Genomic DNA, 5823 nt, shown 5'->3' on the forward strand with positions numbered 1-5823 from the left:
AGCCAGGAGACCCCACTGTATCTCCCCAGGAGCACTTCCAAACAGTCTGTGCTAGGCACTGGCCAGAAGGTAAACCCCCTCCACTCAGTAAGCATTCCTGAGAACTAGTCAGGTGAGAGAGCAGCCAAGGAAACGTCCTCTCTCCCAGCCCGCCTCCTGCACAACAGGCCAAGGTAGGGAAATGTGAATGACCGCCCTTCAGACTGCCTTAGCCAATGACGAGACAGTATTAATGTAGGATGGACTTCATACATAATAGTGAAACGCCTGCCAACAACAGCGCACAGGAACAATGCGGGGAAATGGAGCTGTACTTGGCAGCATTGTAGAATCATGTGTGAAGTGTTACAGAAGGACTTCAGCCCAGACTGGGCTAAGTTAAGGATGTGTGTTGTTATCCTTAGACCAACCACCAGGCAGTAAAACACTGGAAGGTAAGTAGAATATGAAGAAATTAAACAAGGCTAAATGTTTGCTCTGGCCAGTGAACTGGAGGAGGTGTGGTGTGTGTCACGTGAGAACGGAAACCTCCAGACCCAGGACTCAACCCTCCAAGTCTCCTTGCCTGCCCTGTGTTGACTGGCAAGGTAGTGAGACGGGGATTATGGGGCAGTGTATTCCTCCCCCCTCAGCAGTCACCCTGGCTAGTCTCAGATTTTGGTGAGTGGCAAATATACTTCATTCCTGGAATAAAATCCACTTGGTCATGATGTATCACTTTTTTTTTTTTAAGATTTATTTTATTTATTCGGAAGACAGAGATGTAGAGCCAGAGAGAGGTGTTCTATCCACTGGTGCACTCCCCAAATGCCTGCAACAGCCAGAGCTGAGCTGATCCAAAGCTAGGAGCTAGGAGTTTCTTCTGAGTCTCCCACGCGGGTGCAGAAGCCTAAGGACTTAGACCATCTTCTACTGCTTTCCCAGGCCACAGCAGAGAGCTGGATCGGAAGTGGAGCAGCCGGGACTAGAATCCATATGGGCATTGGCACTGCAGGCCAGGGCTTTAACCCCTTTGCACCACAACGCCAGCCCTGATGTATTCTTTCATGTGTTGTTAGTTTGCAAACAATTTAATCATGTTTTTTTCTTCATTGATAGTGTTGTGAGGTTGGTCTACAGTTCATGTGTATAATCAATAGATTTTGATAGCCATGTTATACACAATACATCAATGTAGTTGAGATGATTTGTTTCCTGTGCTATAATAAGATTTAAGGAACATTAGAAGCATCTAGTCCCTAAAGCTAACAGAATTCTGTGAAACTACTGTACTTGGGCATGGGGCTTGGAGTAAGAGAGGCAGCAACTTGGTGACAATCTAAGGAAATAAGTCTGTTGAGACTTCATATACCTCTATTAGGGTCAGTCTGGATGAATCACACTTATCCTAGACAGCCGAACGCTTCAAGCAGATTTTCTGCCATATTTGCAAAGTGGTTGTGCTTCATTACTTCGCTTATTTCCTTCTGATTTTGTGCTTTCTCCATTCGCATTTAGGTCTTCTAGCTTTGAGTTTTGTTTTTTTCCGAAGAACAACTTTATTTTACCATTTTTACTTTTTATTTATTCAGTGTAGTAACTTTCTAGTATTAGACAGCACTGTTAAATTTCATTCTTCCTGTCTTGTGTACACTGTTCTTTTCGTGTAGAGACCCAGAGTATTTTTCTTCATCTTTAACATATAACAGTTTATCTAGATCTTTCTTAGAGTTGACAACTCCACTCAATATCCCAGACACACAGTGCGTCTTTATGGTATTTATATTCAGTGTATTTTCTTTTGGGGGGAGAAAAGTTTTACTGAATTATCATTTTAAATATTTTGCTGCACTGTTTTTTCTCTTTGATACAAAGTTCAACACAATTGATGAACACCTATGTAAGATGTGAAACTAAACTCCTAGAAAGAAAATGTAAGGAAAAAGCTTCGTAACATTGGGTATGGTAATTTCTGGAATCTGGTATAAAAACACAGGAAACGAGAGCAGAAACAACAAAGAGAAGAAGAAAGAACATTTGAGTTTGATAGGACTCCATCAAACTTAACAACTTCTGTACAACAAAGGAAGCAGTAACAGAATGAAAAGGCAACTTAAAGGATGGGAGAATGTATCTGCAAATTGTATCAGTGATATGGGGTTAATATCTAAAATGTATGAAGAACTACACATTAACAACCAAAAGAAAAAAAATCAAATAACCAGATTAAAAACCAGGCAAAAGGCTGGCGCCGCGGCTCACTAGACTAATCCTCCTCCTGCGTCGCCAATACCCCAAGTTCTAATCCTGGCTGGGGCGCCGGATTCTGTCCCGGTTGCTCCTCTTCCAGTCCAGCTCTCTGCTGTGGCCCAGGAGGGCAGTGGAGGATGGCCCTGCACCCGCATGGGAGACCAGGAGGAAGCACCTGGCTTCTGGCTTCAGATTGGTGCAACGCGCCGGCCATAGCAACCATTTGGGGGGTGAACCAATGGATAAGGAAGACCTTTCTCTCTCTCTCTCTAACTGCCTGTCAAAAAAAAAAAAAAAAAAAAAAAAAAAAAAAAAAAAAAAAACAGGCAAAGGGCTTGAACAGACATTTATCCAAAGACATACAAATACAAATGGCCAACAGCATGTAAAAAAGATGCTGAATATCCCATCACCAATCACTGGGAAATGCACATCAAACTACAGTCAGATAACACCCACTTATTAGGACAGCTCCCCAAACCCAGAGAGAACAGAAAAAAACAGGTATTGATGAAGTTGTGGAGAAAAGGAAACCCTTGTTCTCCATTGTGGAGATGTATACTGCTCCAGCCATTATGGAAAACAGTAAGGAGGTTCAAAAAAAAAAAAAAAAAAAAAAAAAAAAAAAAAACAGAACATATGACCCAAGCAATCCCATTTCTGGATAAACAATGAAATCAGCATCTGAGGATCTGCACTCCCACATTCCCACAATACCGTTACCCACAACAGCTGAGCTGTGGAAACAACCTGTGTTCACCCAGGGATGAATGAATAAAGAAAACGTGGCAATGATACACAGTGGAGTATCATTCAGTCTTAAACAAGACTGTGACAATATGGATGAACCTGGAAGACATTATGCCACCTATGTGAAATAAGCCAGTGACAGAAGGACTAACTCTGCGTGACTCCACTTACGTGGAATCTAAATAGTCAAACTCACAGAAGCAGAGTAAAATAGTGACTGCCAGCAGCTGGCACAAGTGGGGAATTATTCAATGGCTATAAAGTCTCAGTTGTACGAGACAAAGTTCTAGAAAGCAGCGTGCCTAGAGTGAACCACACTGTGAGATACATAAGATGGAAGAAGGCAGAAACAAGAAAACACACAAAAGGCTACAAGGAAACATCTGGAGGTGATGGATTTTCTGTCTTGATGGTGTCACAGGTGCATGCACGTGTCCAAAGTCCCCAAATTGCATATGCTAAATAAGTGCACTTTTTTGTATACTACACTTCAATAAAGTTGTTAAAAATAAAAAATTTAAAAAGATATTCTGGGGGCCGGCACTGTGGCCAGCAGATTAATGCCCTGGCCTGAAGCGCCAGCATCCCATTTGGGCGCTGGTTCGAGACCTGGCGGCTCCACTTCTGATCCAGCTCTCTGCTATAGCCTGGGAAAGCAGTAGAAGATGGACCAAGTCCTTAGGCCCCTGTGCCCGTGTGGGAGACCCAGAAGCAGCTCCTCCTGGCTCCTGGCTCTGCTCCTGGCTTCGGATTGGTGCAGCTCTGGCCATTGCAGCCATCGGGTGGAAGACCTCTCTCTCTCTCTCTTTCTCTGCCTCTCCACTGTGTAACTCTTTCAAAAATATAAATAAATCTTTTTAAAAAATAATAAAAAAGATATTCTGGTACATGTATATGATAAAGTATGATTCAGCTTTTAAAAGACTGACTAGGGGGCAGGTGCTCACTTGGTTAATTCTCCGCCTAAGGTGGCAGCATCCCATGTGGGCGCCAGATTCTAGTCCTGGTTGCTCCTCTTCCAGTCCAGCTCTCTGCTGTGGCCCAGGAGGGCAGTGGAGGATGACCCAAGTGCTTGGGTTCCTGCACCCGCGTGGGAGACCAGGAGGAAGCACTTGGCTCCTGGCTTCGGATCAGCGTAGCTCCAGCTGTGGCGGCCATTTGGGGGGTGAAAACCAACGGAAGGAAGACCTGTCTCTCTTTCTCTCACTGTCTAACTCTATCTGTCAAAAAAAAAAAAAAACTGCCTAAGTATACTGCAACATAGATGAATCTTTTTATGTAAAATTCAGAGTTACAGAGAAAGAGGGAGACAGAGAGAGATCTTCCATCCGCTGGTTCACTCCACAAATGGCTGCAATGGCCAGGTTTGGGCCAGGTCTTCCATGTGGGTACAGGGGCCCAAGCACTTGGGCTGTCTTCCGCTGCTTTCCCATGTGCATTAGCAAGGAGCTCGATGGGAAGCGGAGCAGCTGAGACTTAAATCAGCACCCATATGAGATGCCAGCAACACAGGCGGCAGCTTTACCTGCTAAGCTGCAGTACCAGCCCCAAAGACGAACCTTAAAGACACTGTGATAAGTGAAACAAGCCAGTCAACAAAAACACAAACGCTCCAAGACCTCACTTTTCCAATGGCTCTACGGGATAAAAAAAAAAGTCTTAGGAAGTGGAACGGTGATTGCCAGGGCCTAGAGGGAGAGAGAAAAGGGGGATAGTTGTCCAACGGAGTTTTTATTTTGCAACATGAAAAAGAGAGCTACTGACCTAGAACGTGCAAACATGGTTAAGACAGTTTAAATTTTATGTCATGTGGTTTTTACCACAATGAGAACAATTCAGTATAGTTGAACTTTATGGTCTTCAACTATATACAACCTGATGAGGTTTCTTCTGCCTTTGTCCATTTTTATTACTTTCTCTTATTCTTCATATCTTTTCAATTGAGTACCGTCTTCTTTCATGCTGAATTTAGGTATTTCTCCCTCTTATTTGACAAATAAATATTGCATAGATTTATTACAGGATGCTGCTGTGAAATATGTATACTTTGTAAGACGGCTAAATGGAGCTTGTTACATCTCAGTCTCTCATGTTGGACACACTGAAGTCTACTGTCTCGGCAACTTTCAAGGATGCAACATATCACTGCAAAATATGTCACTGAATTCAAGTTTCTGAGATGATTTTCCCCTTTTGTTTTTTCCCCCGAGTTCTGCCTGATCCCCCTCACGTGTCCCCGTGCTTCGGCCAGCACCGCTCACGGGCTCTCTGGTGTCCTCACATCTGCACTCCCTGCTCTATCTGCAATTCACGCTGGACGCTGCATCACGGTCATCATCTGCCCTGTAGCAGCCTTTGTCTGTATGTGGAGGGAGATTCATCATCTGCTAAGAAGTTTTAGTTTGAATTTTCTCGTTTTAGTCTTTTCTTAACAGTATTCCTCCAGAGAGGGTTTATTTGCCCACTGAAGATGAAACTGCGGAGGTGGATATTTAGCCTACCAGTTAAGACGTTGGCATTCCATACTGGAGTCCTTGGTTTCAATTCCTGGCTCCAGCTCTAACTCTAGCTTCCTGCTAATGCACACCCCAGGAGGCAGTTGTGACAGCTCAAGTAACTGGGTTCCTGCTATCCACCTACGACAGCTGGATTGTGTTCCTGGTCCCCGGGGTTCAGCCCCAGACCAGCCTTGGCCATTGCAGGCATTTAGGGAGTGAACCAGCGGATAGGAGGTCCCTGGCCAGTAGAATGAACTCTGTGCAAGTTGGTGACCTTCTGTGGGCCTTTTTTCTCATTTGTAAGGACAATAATAGGGGGAAGGAAATTATTTCCAGTTCCTTAGAG

The sequence above is a fragment of the Oryctolagus cuniculus genome, chromosome 11, assembly GCF_051225735.1.
Source record: "Oryctolagus cuniculus isolate XC-2025 breed Fujian yellow rabbit chromosome 11, ASM5122573v1, whole genome shotgun sequence".
In the NCBI taxonomy this organism is placed as follows: Eukaryota; Metazoa; Chordata; class Mammalia; order Lagomorpha; family Leporidae; genus Oryctolagus; species Oryctolagus cuniculus.